The sequence below is a fragment of the Amblyraja radiata genome, chromosome 10 (assembly GCF_010909765.2).
Source record: "Amblyraja radiata isolate CabotCenter1 chromosome 10, sAmbRad1.1.pri, whole genome shotgun sequence".
NCBI lineage: Eukaryota > Metazoa > Chordata > Chondrichthyes > Rajiformes > Rajidae > Amblyraja > Amblyraja radiata.
The window spans coordinates 34,418,401-34,440,850 of NC_045965.1; the positions used below are offsets into that span (position 1 = coordinate 34,418,401).

Here is a 22,450-nt window from a genome sequence, read left to right on the forward strand (position 1 = left end):
ACGGTTTCCTTTTTGTTTATTGTTGAAAGTATTTCTGTTGTGGTTCTATCTGCATCATATTCACAACTATTCAACACCTCACAAATTGTCAGCTTTTCATGCTTTGGTTTTCATTGCTGAACAGAGGACATGTTGACATTGAACTGTTTTTACCTGCCATTCTCATTGTTTCTTCTTTATGGTCATTAATTAATGTTGTGAGAAAGGCATGCCCAGGGGATGAGTGCATCCCAGTGAACTGTACATAAAATGGGAGGGTAGTGTGATGGGTTACTTTGCAGTTGCATACACATTACATTTCCAATCTCAATACTGCAGCTAGGTGCCAGTTGGAGTTAATGTTCTCCTAAAGGGAAGCCTGCAAGTCTAGCCAGCCTGGGTTATTCTAGTGCATTACCCAGCAGGCAGTGACACAGCAAAATACTTAACACGTGTCTGACGTACCACGGCACAATTAGGAAAGGGCTTACCCTGCAAAGGAAAGAAAAATACAATGTTAAAAATAGAAACATTTTGAAAATATTACAAAAACAAGGTGTTGGAACATTTTATATAGTTTTGACTTGCCAGAAAAATGATTACTTCTTTTAAAGATGCAGAAAGGAATATTAAAGTGTGATGTTTTCCAAAAGCCAGAAAGAACATAAATCCCTTGTGCTTTAGCTGTTTACTGATACCTGACACCAGCTGACATCTGTTGCCCTTCTCTTCTGGCGAGTGCTTATGGCATTTAACATTTACACATGTCCATAGTGCAGAAGTGCATTGATATAAAATCTAAAAGATTGTTATCATAAATGTAGCTGTTACAGACTTAGCATGGTGTGCAAATGCTACAGTTCATACCATGCCTGCTCACTGACTATCAAAAACAAAGAGTGTAATGTGATCTAGCGCCTGCCTTTACTGTGAAATACGAGCTCTTTGAAGATCCTGGTAACCTATATAGGTTATAATTTCATTTACATTCTGAGAAATTCTGCTTTTTTTTTAACAGGTTTTAATTAATTTCCCTAAAACTTGAAAATAATTTGTTTTACAGCTGCTGCATAATTCAAAATATGCATAAATAATGCTATTTTTGAACATGCAGATGTACAACAGATAGAACAAGAAAGCCAGGAATGGTGATATATTTTCAGAATTCTCTTTTCTTCTGAAAGTATGATTTTGGATAGTTTCAAAATCATTCCACACCTCCACAACGACCCTAGTGATGTTTGTATGTGAACCTGGGCAATAGATTGTTGGTTAAGTATTTTTATCCAGCTCTTTCCATATGAGAGTTCATGGGGTTGGAAGAGGTGTTTCAACGTGATTCAAAAATGGGAACTGACTTTCCCATCTATAACCAACATTGTCAAAGCCAATTACAGCCTGAGAACTAAATTTAAATATTAAAGCATTATTTAATCGAGTGAAATACAAGCACCCCAACTAGTAAATATAATGTATCCTTTTTGTATAATTTTCATAGAAAATATTTATGAAAGAAGAAAATCCACTGTAACTGTGTTGTACTGGACGACACTGTGTGTGATCTGGCAAGAATGTAGATAGCACTGCTATGTTTCATATACAGCAAAATACAGCTCAAGGTGACACACCTTTGGATATTTTCAATCCTGACACTTAAAGCATTTCTAAATAATATTGGCATCAAGAATATCTATGATTAGTGGTGAATGGCACCTGGTGTGAACTAAACACCACATAATAAGTGCAACATATTATTTGGGCGGAACACTGGAGTACTGGTGCTGAAAGCCTTCATCAAAAGAGAACTAAAGCGAGTCTGAGAAAAATAAATCGCAGACTTAACAAAAAACAAACATCCATTGACCTTGTACAATTTTCAGTGCAAACCAATACGTGATAATCTTATTTTCTATTTTTCTAACCTTTCTAATCAAAACAGTGTGGACGATTTCAAATTATTAGAAATTCCAGAAATTATGAGACATGACTATATCTTGGTTTCAGTGCTTGCTTTATCAACTAGGGAATGTAAATTATAATTTTTGCTAAGGCTGTATTTCTTTGGGCCGTGCTGAGTAGTACATTCTATGATTAAATTGGTAGGTTCTCCAGAGCTTGATCTTTCTTGTGTCACTAGAAAGATCATTGTGTAAAAAGGACCATCTGATCAGTTTCATAGAGCAAGGATAGATACTTTTTTTATGAGAAAAAACATCGTGAACAGTGACCAGGAGTTAGAAACCTGCCCTAGTTTCCTCCCTTTTACATGGGGTTACATTGAGGAATCTTGCCACTGTCCTGACTATACTTCACTAAAATGTCCTGTGGTATTTTGAGGAATCTACAGCCTTATTATTAACATGCATTAATGCGTGTTGCATTTGAATACAGAAATAGACCACAGCAAATGAAGTGCACATCAGTGTAGCTGCCCCACAAGAGCTTTCTCCCACAGCTCTTCAACTCATTGTCAGTGATCCCTCACAAGGAGGATGACCTCTCCCATTTCAGTCTCATTGTAGAACCACAGGCATGTGTTATTTTTTCTTTTTTCCTTTCAATTTTGATGAAAATACTTTTATCTTCAAAACAAGTAACCACCTGACAGAGGTTTTAGTGCAATTAGAATCAGCTTTCATACTGGTCTGGTTGAGTTAATACCGAAGATTCACTGCCTCAGTGCTTGTGACATTGGTTTTGGCCATTAGTGCAGTATTCTTCCAATTTAATTTGGAAGCTATTCTGGAGGCAGCATTGGTGGGATCTCTCCAGGATTCTTAGGATATGCTAGAAACATTCACAAGTATAAAAAACTGTAAGTGCACTCTGTCCAATAGTACCCCCTTAGCTGTTGAAGTAAATTAAAGGTCCAGGAATTACTTGACATATTTCCTCATCCTTCAATTCAAGTGATTTTTGACCACAAAGTTACTGATGTACAGTACATCTTGATAATAATATGCAGAGGACAATAGGACATCTGTCATCTTGGTGAATGACGGTCTCAATGAGATTAAGATATTAAGAGGAACACAGAGGAAAGGTGAAGGAGGAGAAGTCAGTCAAATTAGAACAAGAAATTAAAACAATAGTGAGAGTAAATTTGTTTAAATTTAACAATTTAAAGATAAATAATATAGGTTAAAAAAATGAAAAGGTAACAAAATAAAATCCGCATCAATAATGCACAACCTAAACAGAATGTGGTTCTGTGCTTTTAATTGTTCATTTTCTAAAATTGATAGTTACAAATCATTTATGCTGAAAATAACCAAGCATGACTAGGAAATTTAATGCCCAATGAACATGCATTTTTTTTTAAACGTACGAGGTGAAAAATAAGATGCTGTTTGTGTGAATTTGATGACGGTATCATCCAACAAATTCCTCATTACAACTTGCTGACCATTTTATTATGCTGTTCTTGTGGTTTCATTTATCTGGCAGTTTCTAGTACATGATATCATCTATTATTTAGTTGTATTATCTCAGATTGCTGGTGTCTTAATTACAAAATAATTGCCAGAAAATCTAGAGAAATGCCAGCAGTTGTGCAATTCACTCTGTAATTTACAGGAAGGTATGAACATACTGTAGAGAAGGCCCTAGCCACTTGAAAGGTTCTAAACTCAGATTTTCTGACTGTAATCTGATGTTGGATTCCTTTTGGAGTTCATGGCAGAGCATCAATTTCCTGCAATTTTCCAGCAATTACCCTGGGGAATCTGCATGTGGAACATGTATCAGGTTAAACACGATGCACATTCTTTGACACCATTCATTTTATTGAAGGGGGATAGTGCAAGCAAGTTAACTTTTATTTGTTTGTATTAATGTACATTTTTCCTTACTTTTCATATCTTTCTTAAGATTAAGATTATCAATAAATATCTCTGATTTAGTCATAGAGTGATACAGTGTGGAAACAGGCCCGTCGGCCCAACTTGCCCACACCGGCCAACATGTCCCAGCTACACTAGTCCCACCTGCCTGCGTTTGGCCTATATCCCTCCAAACCTGTCCTATCCATGTACCTGTCTAACTGTTTCTTAAATATTGGGATAGTCCCTGCATTAACTACCTCCTCTGGCAGCTTGTTCCAGACACCCACCACCTTTTGTGTGAAAAAATTACCTATCAGATTCCTATTAAATCTTTTCCCCTTCACCTTAAACCTGTGCCCTCGATTCACCTACTCTGGGCAAGAGACTCTGTACACGACTATTCCTCTCATGATTTTATTCATAATTGTATACATGATTAGCTTCTAACAGTTTCTGAGTGTTTTGAATGTTTGTTTATGCCATCTGTCAAAGCTTTCCCATGGATGGGGCTGGACATAATGGCCAGAGGACCCTGGACCTGGACAGGTCTCGCTGACCATGTTGGAGGCACTTAGGAAATTGCTACTGTAAGAACCACTCCAGTAGGGGAGGACACAAAGGAAGGCAAGGGGCAGCAGCGAGTGGTGATTCAACCCGGTTCATCATGGGCACAGCCCTATCCTCCATCCAAAGGATATACATGAAGCACTACCTTAAGAAAGCGGCATCTATCAAGGATCCCCACCATCCGAGCTATTCCCTCTTCTCATTGCTCCCAATAGGCTGAAGTCCCGCACCAGCAGCTTCACAAACAGCTGCTTTCTATCTATCATTTTCTTGAACCAGTCTATACAACCTTAACTCTCCCTGGACAGTGGAACAGTACAGCCCACCTCTTACACTACCATGGACATTTTTCCCCCCAATTATGTTTTTGTACTAATGCCCAGTTTTTTTCCAGTTTTTCTTTTCGAATGTATGCGTAATTATGTATAATTTGTTGGTGTGTGCTTGTCAGAGTTTAACTACCTGTGTGCTACTGCAAATAAGGTTTTTTTCATTGTACAGTACCTGTACCCCCTTGTACTCGTGCATATGACAATAAATTTGAACGTGAACATAAAGTGACTGCAAAACAAGGGATAGATCTGTTGGTGGAATTACCCTGAGAGGTGATATCACTGATCTTCCACATCGTGAAATAATGAATGTCATGGGCCTGTCCCACTTAGGCAACTGCAGGAGACTATGCATCGCCACATGTTCGCGGGTAGTTGCCGGGTAGTTGCCTTCATGGTCGTGAGGAGTTCCTGCATTCTGGGAACTAGGCTTCATTATGGTCGCCGCAAATTTTTCAACTTGTTAAAAAAATTAGCAGCGACTGGAATGAAGCCGCCATGGAGAGTAGCGAGAATTCTCGTGCCGTAGTTGGGTCGCCAGGAGGTCCTAATGGGTTGCCAGGAGGTGGAAGGTTCTCGTAGGTTGTAGCCGGTGCTGAATTTCATTGGCTCATTGGGGAAAAAAAAGGTAGGCAGTAGTTTTCAGAACCAAGGATAACCGACCGGTAATGTTAATGTCCGCTGAGCTTCTCTGGCTTCTGAAAATTTGTCTCCACTCCTTCCCCCCCTCATTTAAAGGACTTACCGTACACTGTGCTTTAGCCGCCTTAATTACAGAGCCAACCTTCCTGTTCATCGCGGTGTGTGTCTGTATCACCTTGGCTTTGCACCATGTGAATTTTTTAGACAGCGCTCCCCCCCCCCCCCCCGCTTGCCCTGTCCCATGCCTGCATAACGTGCTGGTGAAGGAAGCAATGTGTTTTTGTGTGTGTGTTCCACTCTGACACTCGCCATTCCAGTTGTCGGTTTTTTAGTCGGGCGAAAAATTGCCTAGGTGGGACAGGCCCATAACTGCCACTTTTGTGCTACTTAAACATTTTGGAATTGTGAATACAGGTTAAATTAGCTATTAATTTTACAGTTAGCTGAGCCAGTTATGGTTCCCATTTTAATCCTTACATGAGCATTATGTAGAGCTTCACAACTAACTCGCAATGAAACGTCAAGAACTTAGGTTGCCAGTGAGACACCTTAATATGGAAATTAAAGGCAGCTGTAATATTTATTAGAAATATTTGATGCTGGCTGTTCTCTGAAATAATGAAGGTATCGAGAAACTGTTAACAGCAATTCACAGACTCCTCGATCCATGGAACCTATGTTTCCCTTGATTGCAGTGGCTTGAAGCCATCCTCAGCCAAAGGGCATCATGAAGCCCACTCCCTGGGAGATTCATATATCATGTCATTGTTTTCCTCCCCACGGCTCAGAAACTTAATTTTCATGATTCCCCCACCAGTGTGCTAAAACCGTCATTTTTAAAATTCTGATCTCTCGTGGGTCAACACATGAATAGCACAGCAGCTGCAATTAGGGAATGCATGGGCTAGGTTGTAAGCAATAGAGGAGAGCAAGTTATAATCATGAATGATAAAGCAAAGATGTCCTCTACTTATGCTTTTTATATGAACAGATTTGGTGTTACAACTATATATAACATTGAAATACACAAAACAATTTCTTAGATCAACCTTTTCAAGATGAACATGTAGTGCCGTTGACAAAGGGGAAGTTTGGATTTGTCCACTGTTGATATAAAATTCCAGTAATCATCTGTATATTGACAAAATGTTGGCTTGTTCAATTGAGAGCTTGCAAAGCATGTTTAATCAATATTTTTTGATGCAACACAAGGATGTTAGATCCTAACATTTAACCTTAAGAAATATTGGTTAACTGATACCCATTTCCCTCTGCTGTTTGCAATGTTTTGTTGTTGAAACAATGAAGACAGTAATATTCAAAATACATATTAATTCCTTTAAGTCTCCTCAATCACAGTCTTCGTAAACTAATATTTCATAGGAAATCTATAACATCTTAGGCTTCTATTTTACCTCTCCCAGAAGCACTATATAGTTCTGAACTATTATTTTGCAGGTTCTGGAAATTCTTGGATGACTCAATCCATGATCATTTTTCACGTTTGAAAATGTGATTGTGGTTTTTTTCAATATCTTAAAACTTTCTCAATACAGTAGCTACACAACTACATTTGCTGTATTTGAATCTGGACATTGGCAATGGGTTTTTTTTCCTTTCTGGTCAAGGATACCAGAATAGTTTTTCAATTGGTTCATTCCTTGCAAACACATTTTTTTCCCTTTCCAATTATATCATTGATTCTTCTATTAGTATTACAATAGAAATTGTTTTTACTAGCCTATTTTGCATATCTACTTCAAATGCTAATCGATTGGCTTCTATGTAGATGTGCCAAATCGTCTTCTTACTCACTGCTAAAAGGCAACTGCCTGATATCATTAATGTGAATCTGTCCCATATGTCCTGAAGTAGCTTAATTGTGGGCAATGATGTTGCAGCTTTCATGAACAATTATACTATAAAAACTTAGTAGAATGTGTTTTTTATAAATAAAGTGGCATCTTCTATGGATCATCAGCAGTTGATACTCTGGCTGTTGATACTTGCCATTGCAAGTTTATTCCATGGGTTACACTCAGAATAAGGGATGATCATCACTGCCCTTAAACTACCATTCAAAGGCATACATCAAGGAAACATCTCCTAACATATGTCAGTCTTGATGTTGAGACCATTTGTGCAAGATCTGGTCCAACAGAGATTTGCTTTATTTGTTGAACTTTTCTGTTTCTAATTGCAACATGGATATTGGATCACGCTGTAACACATTAATTCTGGCCAAAGATTAAACAAATGGAGCAATGAAATATAACAATTGAAAACAGTGAACTAAAGTGAAAATTGAACATATTCTACAGTGAACCAAACCAGTTAGCTGGCCAGTATATCTACAATCGACTGTTATACCTTGTTTCTGGTCGTGTATGCCCTGATCCTATGAAAGAAGAAACGTACCACGAGTTGCATGGCAAGATTGTTGTGATTTTTTTTTAATGGATTGAACTTGCATTGGTGTTTTTCATAATATTTAGCTTAAGGTGCCTCAGTCAGAAGTAAGTACCAGAACTTAGATCTGGCAGTGATGAATTGTACAGCACTGCCAGATCTAAACTAAAGAGAGCCATTAAAGAGGCAAAGACAGCCTATGGAAGAAGGTTAGAGGGGTATTTTAACGAGAGGGACCCTCGGCGTGTCTGGCAGGGCATTCAGCAACTCACAAACTACAAGGGCAAGGGGGGGCCGATCATCTGCAGCAGTAACAACTCGCTAGCTGAGGAGCTCAACTACTTTTTCGCCCGTTTTGAGCTGAATGAGGCGGAGCCTGCACCTGCAGCCGCGCCCAGCACTGACAACCTGGCACTCACTGTGAGTACGGAGGACGTCAGTAGAACACTCCGCAGGGTCAACCCCAGGAAGGCTGCTGGCCCAGATGGCATCCCAGGGAGAGTATTGCGGGACTGTGCAGACCAGTTAGCGGAGGTTTTTAGCGACATCTTTAACCTCTCTCTGTCAACGTGCACTGTCCCTAAATGCTTTAAGACTGCTACCATCGTGCCTGTACCCAAAAAAACATCCATTACCAGCTTGAATGACTATAGACCTGTTGCTCTCACTTCAACGGTGATGAAGTGTTTTGAACGGCTGGTCCTGGCCCACATTAAGTCCTCACTCCCATCCACCCTGGATTAGCATCAGTTTGCATATAGAGCTGTTCAAGAAGGAACTGCAGATGCTGGAAGATCGAAGGTACACAAAAATGCTGGAGAAACTCAGCGGGTCACCGGAAATTGCTGTCTCCTCCCCTTCCTTAACCCTCGAGCTGTCTCCTCCCATCCCCCCGCCCTCGGGCTCCTCCTCCTCCCTTTTTCCTTCCTTCTCCCCCCCACCCCCCATCAGTCTGAAGAAGGGGTTCGGCCCGAAACGTCGCCTATTTCCTTCGCTCCATAGATGCTGCTGCACCCGCTGAGTTTCTCCAGCATTTTTGTGTGCATATAGAGCTAATAGGTCAACGGAGGATGCCATCAACATAGCTCTACATTCTGCACTGACACATCTGGAGCGTCCTGGCTCATGTGTGAGGATGTTATTTGTAGATTTTAGTTCTGCATTTAATACCATCATCCCCAGCAGAATGGACAAACTGTCTGATCTGGGTGTTAATGCAAACACATGCGGATGGATTAAGGACTTTCTAACAGATCGCCCACAGACTGTCAGGATGGGGTCCAATTACTCCCCAGTCCTGACGCTCAGCACAGGAGCGCCACAACGTTGTGTGCTGAGTCCCATCTTGTATACAATATACACTTATGACTGTATACCAACACACAGTACAAACAGGATCATCAAGTTTGCAGACGACACGACTGTGGTGGGACTGATAAACAACAACGACGAGTCCGCCTACAGGGATGAAGTCCAAAAACTGACTGTCTGGTGTACCAAAAACAACCTGGTACTCAACCCATCAAAGACAAAAGAACTGGTCGTTGACTTCAGGAGGAAGAGGAGAGAGGAACCTGCTCCCTTATACATCAAAGGAGACATGGTGGAGAGAGTCACTGGCTTTAAGTTCCTGGGAATAAACATCTCCCAGGACCTCAAATGGCAAATGAACACCGTCACTCTCTTGAAGAAGTCACATCAGCGGCTGTATTTCTTGAGGTCTCTGCGGAGAGCAAACGTCTCACAGCCGCTGCTGCTGTCCTTCTACCGATGCGCCGTGGAAAGTACCCTCTCCTATGGAATCCTGGTGTGGTTTGCTAGCTGTACTGTGGCTGAGAGGAGGGCGCTGCAGGGAATTATAAAAACTGCACAGAGCATTACAAACGCTCAACTGCCCTCCTTGGATGATATATATAGGGCCCGATGCTTGCGCTGGGCCACAAATATCAAGCAGGACACATCCCACCCTGCCAACCACCTTTTCACTCTGCTACCCTCTGGGAGGCGATTCAGGTCTCTGAAGGCTCGCACCGGTAGACTAAAAAATAGTTTCTACCCATGTGCGATAAAAGAGCTTAATTCCAACAGAGAACACTGGGGAAGCAAAATATAATTCCAAGAAATGCCGCCAAATTCTTTTTAATTCTTTTTAAATACTTATTTATTATTTTACTAGTAGGTGTACATATGTGTCAATGGTTGTCGTGTTTGTAATTTTTTTTAGCCGGAGGAGATGTAATGGAATTTTGTTGCACAGTATTGTGCAATGACAATAAACTTATTCATTCATTCATTCATTTGAACTATTTCATGTATCTTTATGCACTTCGCTGAAGATTATCTAAAACAAAATGTATTGCTACCAGAGTATTTTAGCTCTTTTATTATTTGTCCTCTGAAAATCAATGATTATTAAAAGCAAACTGAGAAAGTAATCATCGTTAAGGTCAATGTTCTTAGTCACACCATGCCGAATACTTCAGTTTCCTTTTGTAATTCATGATATGATCTATTGCACAAGTTGTTTGCATTAACTGCACAATAATGCCACCTGCTGTAAAGTACTTAGAATTACAGATACTTTTGTTTATAAATATCCCTGGAAATCAGGTGCTGGGATGAATCTTTCTTTAACCAAATCAAGGATATTAGACTATCTAAGATTGACTATAATCAGTTTCGTAAGCAATGAGTGAATAATTATCGGTGCATAACCGTTGTAATGCCCCTGTCCCACTTAGGAAACCTGAACGGAAACCTCTGGAGACTTTGCGCCCCACCCAAGGTTTCCGTGCGGTTCCCGGAGGTTTTTGTCAGTCTCCCTACCTGCTTCCACTACCTGCAACCTCCGGCAACCACCTGCAACCTCCGGGAACCGCACGGAAACTTTGGGTGGGGCGCAAAGTTTCCAGAGGTTTCCATTCAGGTTTCCCAAGTGGGACAGGGGCAGTTTGTGAGTGTGTGCCATGAGTGCAAATTCAACAAGCATTGATTACAAATAGTCTAAAAACTTGAAGGATAGCGAGCTGGTGGTGGAAGTCATTTGTAAAAACATTGCTGGAAGGGATACTGAAATTTTCAGGCTTAATTCTGGAACCATTGGTAAGCATGATTAATAGAAGTTATTTACCCACTGAGGGCCAGGAAATCATAGCTGCTGAAAGATCCTGCATGGAAATCTGCTGCCATTTTTTTGTGACCCTATTTGACAGAAACGTGAAGAATTTCAGTCACATTGGTTGTGTTTTCATTTGGTGGCTTCTGTGATGAGTTGAGTTGAGAAAAAGTTAGAGAATATTCTAACCAGGAGGTAAAAGTTGTTCCCTGAAACCGAAGATACAGGGAATTTGGTTATAATCTGTGGCTATTTATCACTGATTTGATCATGAACTCATTATAAGAATCTGTTTGCTTTTTCAAGTTTGTGCATTATAGTTAAATTACCAAAATATATTGTTATTTACATTATGAGTATTTTGAAAATAATTAAATGCTTAAGTATCAGAATGATATCTCAGCTAGTTCTCCTGCGAGGTATTTCATTTTCCCACTGCAGAATGATCTTAGGCATCTATAAAGCACAAAGCTCCTCAAAAATCAATGTTAATAAGCTTCTCCAAATAATAATCCAATCCCAACTCATCCTTGAAGCACTCTACCCTTACAGCACACCATCTGGGTGCAAAATACCTCAATGAATCTTTAGCAGTGATCTTCACACTGTGGGTGAACCATCTTGGTCATCTGAGATTCTATAGTGTTAGCTTTACTATCAAGGAAATGGCACGGGTCTGTGAATGGAGTACAGTTTGTTTTTCCTGATTACTGCTTGATTAGACCTTTGTTTATCCTTAATCAAACCCTGCCACGATAATAGTAAGTCAACCAGGTGAAACTGCTGGGTGACAGCCAAACCCTAGCAGATATGAAGAACCAGAAGTCACTGGCCATCTTAACAATTCTCACATAAGTAATGACAACCTTCCCCAAGCTAACCACATTGCAGGAACACTTTCTGTAGTGGGCTTGAAAATTGTCCTGGTAAGAAAGATATCATGGGTTAACACTTTCAATGGGCTTTGTATTTGGATCGGTGATTAGACAGGTTTCAGGAATCATTGAACAATTAGTTTATTCCTCATACCTCTTAGCATAAGGTGTTGTTGTGACTCTCCTTGCCCCTAGTCAGCATGACCTTCACTTATTATTATTATTATTATTAAACTTTATTTGCGACTCAACATCCACACAAGAGACGACATTACATCAAATATATTGCATATAAAAATGCAATGATGTTGAATGATGATTGGCGAATTTCTACTTTCTTCAAATCCATTCTTTCTCTAGAGCAAACTTATGATTGACGCAGAATACCACTGATCTGGGAAATCCATTGTGGTGAGTTTGGTAAAGAGCTTCCTGATTCATCCAGCTATACGTCTGCTTTAGTGGATCTGAGTACTCAGTGATTTTTTCAATAATTGACAAAAACATGGTGTCTTGGTCCAGCGGGCAGCTATTCCATTTACAGGAAGATTTCTAACAGTCTGCATAATGAATAGAAGCCTCTGGTACATTGCCCAAGATAAATTGAGAAAATTGACATACGGCCTGTATATTCCTGATAAAGAAAGAATTTGAGCTCCCAATCGTAGCAATGTAAATGTGACAGGAGTGCACAGACCCAGCAAAATTGCATCAATAGCCTTGACAGACCATCGACAGTCCTTGCTGCCTGGTTAGATACAGGGAGGGACTTCCATCTTAAAATTGCACGAGGTTCCTGAATAGCATCTAGGTCACTCAAGAAGGCTGAGCAAACTGCAGTGTTGAGATTAGGGTGCTGTAAAATATGAGTTATTTGGCTGTAAGAAGTCTAACATGAAGATGAACTTTTGAAATTTTGTCTCCAGAGAATGTTACATGTAATCATAAATTTAATTAATTTTACCCCCTTGCGAAGTGCCTTTCCAGAACTGTGGAGTTGAGACAAACAGATTAGATGTGGTGCATTGTAGCGAGAAGCTTACAACTTGACTTAGCTCCTGCAGCCATGAATAATTGTTTTTCCAGCATGTAGCTAGTCCGTTTGTATCTCTTTTTGCCCCCCTCTTTTTGCTGTGCTAACCACTTTTGCGAACTATAGCCAGTGGAAAATGCACACTCTGAGGACTGAAGGCATTTCTAAACCGTTGTATTACTGTGTTAATGCAGCATGGCATTCTTCCAAATTACTTTTGTTCTTGTAATTCTGATCTATTGCTCTTAAGTGAAGGTGACTGTATATAAAATTCCCCTTTAAACCAGTTCCACAGTTTGGTTTAGAGATACAGCGCGGAAACAGGCTCTTCGACCCACCGTGCCGACCAGCGATTCCCACACACTAACATTAACCTACACACACTAGGGACAATTTACAATTTTACTGAAGCCAATTAACCTACAAACCTGTATTTTCTTTGGAGTGTGCTGAGGCTCTATCAGGCGCTGGTCAGGCCGCATTTGGGGTATTGTGAGCAGTTTTGGTCACCATGTCTAAGGAAGGATGTGCTGGCTCTGGAGTGGGTCCAGAGGAGATTTACAAGAATGATCCCAGGAATGAGTGGTTTAACCTATGATGAGCATTTGATGACACTGGGCCTGTACTGGCTGGAGTTTAGAAGAATGAGGAGGAACCTCATTGAAACACACAGAATAGTGAAAGGCTTGGATAGAGTGGACGTGGAGAGGATATTTCCACTAGTGGGAGAATCTAGAACCAGAGAGCACAGCCTCAGAATAAAAGGACGCTCCTTTAGGAAGGAGATAAGGAATTTTTTTAGTCGGGGGTGGTGAATCCATGGAATTCTTTGCCACAGAAGGCTGTGGAGACCAAGTCAATGGATATTTTTAAGGCAGAGATACGTGGTTGATTAATACAGGTATCAGGGGTTATGGGGAGAAGGCAGGAGAATGGGGTTAGGAGGTAGAGAAAGATCGGCCTGTGACTTTGCTCCTATCACCTGTGACCATCTGACCTCTCATATAAAATTCTTAAGGGATTAGACAGGCTAGATGCAGGAAAAATGTTCCCTGTGTTGGGGGGAGTCCAGAACCAGGGGTCACACAGTTTAAGAATGGGTAGGCCATTTAGGACTGATATGAGGATTTTTTTTTTCATCCAGAGAATTGTGAATCTGTGGAATTCTCTGCCACAGAAGGCAGTGGACGCCAATTCACCGGATGTTTTCAGGAGAGAGTTAGATATAGCTCTTGGAGCTAACAGAATCAAGGGATATGGGGAGAAAGTAGGAACGGGGTACTGATTCTGGATGATCAGCCATGATCACATTGAATAGCGGTGCTTACTCGAAGGGCCGAATGGCCTACTCCTGCACCTATTATCTATGTTTCTGTGACAATTTGGCCCATCTAAACTGTGAAAGAGGCATCAAACTGTTCTCACTCCCTTTCTCTTTCTTCACCAGAGAACAAGCATTTCTTTTTTCAAATGTATATTCCCTCTGTGCTCTGTGCAAAGTGCTGGAATGTCGAATGATTCTACATGTCCTTAGATACATCAGATTGTATTCTTTTCAGATGGATTTGTTCAAGAGAATGTTCTGAGTTTTGTTTTTGGTAAATAACTGTAATATGAAAAGACAGAAGATTTTAGCTGTAGACACCTAGATTCCTCATGTGCATATCCAATAGATAAGGTTTGTACTGCAAGCACAGATTTATAACGTTAAAAGCATGTTTACACCAAAGCCACTCTGTAGAGATCTGCTGATACCCAGAAAACAGAGCAATTGCCAGATAGCCTTTATTGCAATTGAGCTTCAGACTTTGAAGGGCCATCTTTGTCTTCTCTGTTCAACAATCAGAGAAGAAGTTTACCTAGGCATCAAATTAATATTTTCAAGTTGAAAGGAAGTACATAAATAACTCTTCAGATAAGTGTTTTAGCCTTATTTGTTTCAAAGAATGTAGCCCAAATTATATTGAACTGTATAGGTTAACCTCGGGCCACAATACGTTCTTTGAGAATAAGGCTGGCTAAATTGGATGGTATATTATGCAATTTAATGGGCTTTTAAATACTTTCATGTATCATTTTGTCGTTATTTTCATTTTCCCCAGACAGTTATTGAGATTGCTTGAGTTAAAGTAGAAGTAAATGGCATTATGATCTTTCCAAACCAATGGCATCTTTGTTCCAACTGGCATTAGCAAGATTGCTTTGGAATACTAAGCAACAAAGAAATAGTCATCATGAATGGTTTCTGTTTGTACCAGTCTCTCTTTTTGTCATAAAGTATTTTTGAAGTTTTATTTTCTTCCCGGAGCTTAACCTTGGATTATTGCCAGTCAGTCAAACAAAATACCTTTGAAATGTTTATGGATTATTTTTCTTTTCAAAATAACGACCGCAACTTACAAGTGAAGTTATGAGCTATTTAAAACTGGAGCAAAAAGAAAAGGAACTCTCAAACAGTAATTGGTTTGTAATGGAGTTGCATATTAATCTGTTTTTGCACAGTCTTTAACCCTTTTCTTACAAAGAATTTTAGGAATTTACTTTTTTTTATAAAAAATAAACATTAAAAATCATTTGATCCGAATTCATAAGGAATCGGTTAAACATTTCTGAGAAAAAGCTCTTGAGGCAAAAATCTCCCTGAGGCAATTAATCCATGTATAAATATAACAGTATAGCCTGTTATATCAGAAAATGTATGTGCTTTTTGATCAGGGTCAGATTCTTACCATATTTGTTTCTGAATATTTTAGTTTAGTTTATTGTCATGTGTACCGAGGTACAGTGAAAAGCTTTTGTTGAGTGCCAACCAGTCAGCGGATTACAATTTATTCACAATGTACAGATACATGATAAAGGGAATCATGTGGATAATAATGGTAAGTTGTACACAATGAATGATATGAATGGGGAATATTAAGTAACAGAAGCACCTTGGGAATCAAGTCCAAAGATTCCTGAAGGAAGCAGCACGTTGGTAAAGGAGGGATGTGTCTTTTTATCCAGGGTCCAGAAATAAGAGCAGGGAGGTTAAGGTACAACTTTATAAAACATTGCACATGCCATAGTTGGTGCACCGTGTACAGTTCTGTTTACCACTCTATAAGAAGAATTGGATTACACTTGAGAGGGTGCACAGAAGATACATCAGGTCGTGGGATGGAATGAAGAGTTTCACATGATAATAGGCTGGGTTTGTTATTCTTGCAGTGCAGAAGGCTGAGGACTCGATGAAACTATACAAATAATGAAGGGCAAAGATTTCAAAAGGAAATTTCTAATATGCAAACAATAATGTAACTTGAAAATATTTTAAACGAGTTCTCAGAAAATGCAAGAAAAGTATATATGGCAGTCAGTAAATTAAAAGTGTTTGAGGCTAGATTGGATAGCATTGAAAACAAGCTAGGTTGACAATGCATGATAAACAGGCTTCCATTTGACCCAGTACTGGGTGGACAACATTTTGCTGCAACCTTATAGCTGCAACAATCCGTCAGCATTAACTGCTGTTTATTACCTTTGCAGATATCAATAGGGACCAATTTTGTGAGTGGTTAGCACTAGCTCAAGTTAATCGTCAATGACTAAAGCAATGTCTGAATTTTTTAAAGAGAAGAGATTTGGATACAACTGATGATGTAAATCATTCTGCAGGTGTTAGGTTTCTGCAAGAGTGACTGAACAAGGGGCAAGAATAGGCAACCACATTTTCCAACATAACTTCAGAAGTCTTAACATACAAGATTACAATATGGGTTAAGGTAGCCCTATAAAAGCAGGGACAAACAGTATAGGGAATTTAGAAGAACACGATGAGGCATCTCTGAACGACATGAGTGCAATGTTGATCATATGATTATCAGTTTGTCTTCAAATGCCATCTCCCACTGTACCACCAGCCTCACTCTGTGATCTGGCCAATACATCTCTTTCACTCACCCACCAAGAGCCTAACAAGATCAAGATGTCAACCTTACTACTGCTTCTATTTGTGAGGGGGAACAGGAGTTAATATTCACAGGGCCAAGCTTATGGTTGGAACATTGTTATTGTATAATTTGCAACCCCTGGCCATGTAAAATTATTTAAAACTTTTTACCTTTTTAGGGCATATCTCCATAACAGCCAAGTAGGAAAACATCATCATTCATGCCCCGTATTAAGCCCAATAAATGACACGGGGTCTTACTTGTATCATAGGACTGAAATTTACATCAATTCAGGATGGTCCTAACCGAGTCTTGGAGCCTTCTTGTCAAATTCATAACACTTAGGGACTGAAATGAAATTGCCCCAGAACTGCCTTTGTCTTTTAACATTATCTGCTTAGGGTTACTCAGAATGAAATATCCGGACCAGATTTGCTTACTTTAAGAAGCCTGAGTATACGGCTGTGTACAGTCAATAATTTTATTGTGTCCTATCCAGAAATAATTTTTTTATCAATTTCATCTGAATTTGTGACACCAAATACCTGAAAAAGAAGCCAGAGAGCCACAGCTAATCCTGCCACCAGCTAAAAGGATTTTAGTGCAACATGACGACAATTGCAAACTAAATAATTTGCAGTGCCGTCTTACTCTACTACCCTTCCAATCCCCCGAGTGCTGTAAAAATGTACCTTGAAATAAGTAATTAAAACATCGTCTTGGTAATAATGATTAGTTTAAATTAGCAGAAAGGAAATGGAATATATTTTAATTCAGATAATACGTTGGTTTTGATCCAACTTTTATAATAAATTAATACTACAATTTATTCAACTATAAAATGTCAAGGGATACTGTAGTTACTTAATGCTCATGGTAATTTTTTTAAATATAATGTACTTTGTCAACTGATTAACAATAGTGGCCAAGTAATTTGGATGGCAAACAATGGTATTTAATAGTATAACTTTTTGGATTTTTTTGTCTTTCATGTTATAAAATTAAGAAGGAAAAAATGATTCTCCAGAACAAGTGACACTGATTTATCCTGCATTTAAAACAAACATATACATACCTTATATTTTATGGGAATATCTAGATAGAATTTTTATGGGTATTTTATATACCCATAAAAATTCACCCATAACAATTTACCCATAAATAATCCCATAAAATATATATATGTGTATGTGTGTAGGGGGGAGAGAGGGGTGGAGAGAGAGTAGAGGGGTGGAGGGGGAAGAAAGGGGTAGACGGGGAGGGGGGTGTGAGGGGGAATGGAGAAGGAGGAGAGGGGGAGGTGGGTCGTTCCCTCACGGTCCCGGGGCAGCGCTCCCGCCACTCCAGTCGCCGTGCTTCACGCACACAGCCCCGACTCCACCCATCTCTCTCCCCGGGGAGACGCGGTGAACAATACAGGGAGGGCCGGGCTGGGGTTTGGAGCAACGTTTACAAACCTCGGCCTCAGCTCACACGCGTTCACCCGGACCCCAGCATTCGCTCCCGCCACCGGCCCTCTCCATCCCTTCTCCTCTTCCCTTCCCTCCCTCTCTTCCCTTTTTCCCTTCCTCCCTTCTCTCCTTCCCTCCCTCCCTTCCTTCTCCCCTTCCTCTCTCTCTTTTCCCTTTTCTCCTTCCCTCCCTCACTTCTTTCTCTCCTTCCCTCCCTCCCTCCTTTCTCTACTTCCCTCACTCCCTTCTCTCCCTCCCTCCCTCCACTCCATCCCTCCCACACGCACACACATAACGCACAGACAACTAACACACACACATAACGCACAGACAACTAACATACACACACACACAACTAAGTTAGGATGGGTTAGAAGCCCAAAGGGTAAACCTCTAAGAGTAAACCTAGCAATTATAGACCTGTTAGTTTGACGTCAGTGGTGGGCAAATTAATGGAAAGAATACTTAGAGATAATATATATAAGCATCTGGATAAACAGGGTCTGATTAGGAACAGTCAACATGGATTTGTGCCTGGAAGGTCATGTTTAACTAATCTTCTTGAATTTTTTGAAGATGTTACTCGGGAAATTGATGAGGGTAAAGCAGTGGATGTTGTGTATATGGACTTCAGTAAGGCCTTTGACAAGGTTCCTCATGGAAGGTTGGTTAAGAAGGTTCAATGGTTGGGTATTAATGGTGGAGTAGCAAGATGGATTCAACAGTGGCTGAATGGGAGATGCCAGAGAGTAATGGTGGATGGTTGTTTGTCAGGTTGGAGGCCAGTGACGAGTGGGGTGCCACAGGGATCTGTGTTGGGTCCACTGTTGTTTGTCATGTACATCAATGATCTGGACGATGGTGTGGTAAATTGGATTAGTAAGTATGCAGATGATACTAAGATAGGTGGGGTTGCGGGTAATGAAGTAGAGTTTCAAAGTCTACAGAGAGATTTAGGCCAGTTGGAAGAGTGGGCTGAAAGATGGCAGATGGAGTTTAATGCTGATAAGTGTGAGGTGCTACATCTTGGCAGGACAAATCAAAATAGGACGTACATGGTAAATGGTAGGGAATTGAAGAATGTAGGTGAACAGAGGGATCTGGGAATAACTGTGCACAGTTCCATGAAAGTGGAATCTCATGTAGATAGGGGGGTAAAGAAAGCTTTTGGTGTGCTGGCCTTTATAAATCAGAGCATTGAGTATAGAAGTTGGGATGTAATGTTAAAATTGTACAAGGCATTGGTGAGGCCAATTCTGGAGTATGGTGTACAATTTTGGTCGCCTAATTATAGGAAGGATGTCAACAAAATAGAGAGAGTACAGAGGAGATTTACTAGAATGTTGCCTGGGTTTCAGCAACTAAGTTACAGAGAAAGGTTGAACAAGTTAGGGCTTTATTCTTTGGAGCGCAGAAGGTTAAGGGGGGACTTGATAGAGGTTTTTAAAATGATGAGAGGGATAGACAGAGTTGACGTGGAAAAGCTTTTCCCACTGAGAGTAGGGAAGATTCAAACAAGGGGACATGACTTGAGAATTAAGGGACTGAAGTTTAGGGGTAACATGAGGGGGAACTTCTTTACTCAGAGAGTGGTAGCTGTGTGGAATGAGCTTCCAGTGAAGGTGGTGGAGGCAGGTTCGTTTTTATCATTTAAAAATAAATTGGATAGTTATATGGATGGGAAAGGAATGGAGGGTTATGGTCTGAGCGCAGGTATATGGGACTAGGGGAGATTATGTGTTCGGCACGGACTAGAGGGGTCGAGATGGCCTGTTTCCGTGCTGTAATTGTTATATGGTTATATGGGTAGGATGGGGCTGAAGCCCAAAATTTAATGCCTGGACTGGTTTTTTGCCAATAGTTATTGGTTTGCCAGGATCTAGTTAATTGAATTACTTTTTTTTCCATTTCACAGTCACTAAAACAAGTTGTATTGTAACTATGTACTTTTCAGAGGTGATCTACACATTTTGTTTGTTACTTGTAGGCTGACATGTATGCAATTTTATATTAAAATGTAGCTTAGATCTGTTTGATCCATTAACTCACAGGCACTTTTTAAGCGCACATTTTGATTACTTTCCATTCTACCATAGAGATATAATGTCTATAATAGATTTTATTTGTATTTCTATGATTCTACATACCTTGGCTGGAAACCTGGGGCTCACCAAAATTGATCCCAATTGGGCCTCGCACCTCCTAAGGCTGGCCCTGTTTAATGATCTCAGCAACGTTGTTCAGCAATAGTTCATTTCACTACTGAAGGAATGATAGTATCTGGCACAGTATTATTTAGAGAAAACAGAGCATATTTTGTTTTCTTTTTGTAAGTTTCTTTTTGTATTTTGTAAGTGTACTTCACTCATATGTTAAAAACAGCCAAAACCATGCACAGTGGTTTAACAAATGGAACTTCTGTTTCATTTTATTTTTCTGCAAGCAATCTAATCCATGCAGACCACAAGTGACTGGAACAGCTGAATGGGAAATCTGTCCCATTATGTGTGCTTCTCTCTCCATTACCTGACTTGCCAAGTGTTTTCAAACCTCATAGCATCTGCAGTATTTTGCTTTTTTTTACTGAGACATAGCATGGAGGAAAATACGTGGGATCGTGACAAATAGACATCAGCCTTGTGTTCCATCTCAACTGTTAGTTTTACAACTCTCATAGAACTCAATTAAGAAAAAATACGATTGGAACATCCATATAGTTGATGGGCCAGCTTTGGATATTTCACAGCACTTAGGATATCCATAAAGTGCATGGCAATTTCAGAAACAATTGCAATTTCACCTCCTACCTTCCCACCATCCAGGGACCTAGCGTCTTGTCAGGTGAAGCAGTGACTCACATGTACGTTTACCAATGTCGTGTTCTGCATTCAGTCTTCCCCCATGTGCTTTTCTCTACATTGGAGAAAACTAATTCAAATTGAGTTTTTCACCGTGGAGCATCTGCACTCAGACTACACGAATGACTTCCACTTTAATTCACCATCCCACTCTCACTCTGATCTTTCTGCGCTCTTCCAACGATGCACAAAACAAGCTCGAGGAACAGCACTTCACCATTCATCTGGGTATGTTCTAGCCTGCAGGCCACAATATTGTACTAACTTTCATTCATAGTGTTTGCACCATAATTGGCCATTGCTGCCTGCCATCATTTTGGCTAAGTTCTTTTATTTTTTTGTATGTGACCTGCTAGGCATGTCTTGCGTTCTTATCATTAACAACATTACACAAAGAACCTTAATCTGATTTTAACTACCCATATTTCCCGGCAATGAAGACGCTATTTTTTACCCTAAAATAAGGCCCGAAAATTTACCTGCGTCTTGGAGGCCGAAGGTTAGATTGTTAGCCAAGAAAGATAGACTTGGCTATCCCTCAGTACAGCGGCTGTAAAAGGACAGCACCGCTGGGGGGGAGAGTTCCTTCCACAGCATGTGGGGAGTCTGGCCCGGGTCAGCATGGCTGGGCCGCCAGGGGTAAAGTTGCGGGGAGGCAAGGATCATTGAGAAGGAGGGGATCATGCCAGCAACTCACTCAGTCACTCGGGTGGCTGCGAGCGCCAGCCGGGACTGGGCAGCGGAACTGCAGCTAGACCCGGGGCTCACAGGTGACCTGGGAACTGCAGCCAGTCCTGGGCTTGCAGGTGACCTGGGAACTGCAGCTAGTCCTGGGGCTCACAGGTGATCTGGAAACTGCAGCCAGTCCCGGGGCTCGCAGGCGACCTGGGCACTACAGCCAGTCCCGGGACACGCAGGTGACTTCGGAACTGCAGCCAGTCCCGGGGCTCGCAGGCGATCTGAGCGCTACAGCCAGTCCCGGGGCTCGTAGGCGACCTGGGAATTGCAGCCAGTCCCGGGGACGCGAGGGATCTGGGAATTGCAGCCAGTCCCGGGGCACGCAGGTGATCTGGAAACTGCAGAAAACTCTTGATCCTGTCTACATGACTAAAACAAACCCTTGATCCAGTCCCGCCTTTTTTTCAAAATTTAGCAACTCAAAATGGGGGTGCGTCTTCATTGCCGGGAAATACGGTAACACTTAACTGCCACATTAGGCCATCTGACCTCACCCCATCAGAGATCCACCGATCCTCCCTCCCATATTTTCTCTTCCACCTCAACTAATTTGCTTTCTCTTTTTTGCAATTATGATAAAGGGACCCAGACATTAAATATTATCTGTTTATCCTTGCTAACCAGATGAATGTTTCCGACATTTTATATTTTTTATTTAAGATCGCCGTGAATTTGCTTTCATGATTTTTATTTCT

The 22,450-nt window shown here is 40.6% G+C and overlaps 1 protein-coding gene across 2 annotated transcripts in view; it reads left to right on the top strand.

Moving 5' to 3' along the window:
• fggy (FGGY carbohydrate kinase domain containing) overlaps positions 1-22,450 on the top strand; it is a 178,323-nt gene that overhangs the window by 150,323 nt on the left and 5,550 nt on the right. The gene's annotated exons all lie outside the window — the stretch shown is intronic.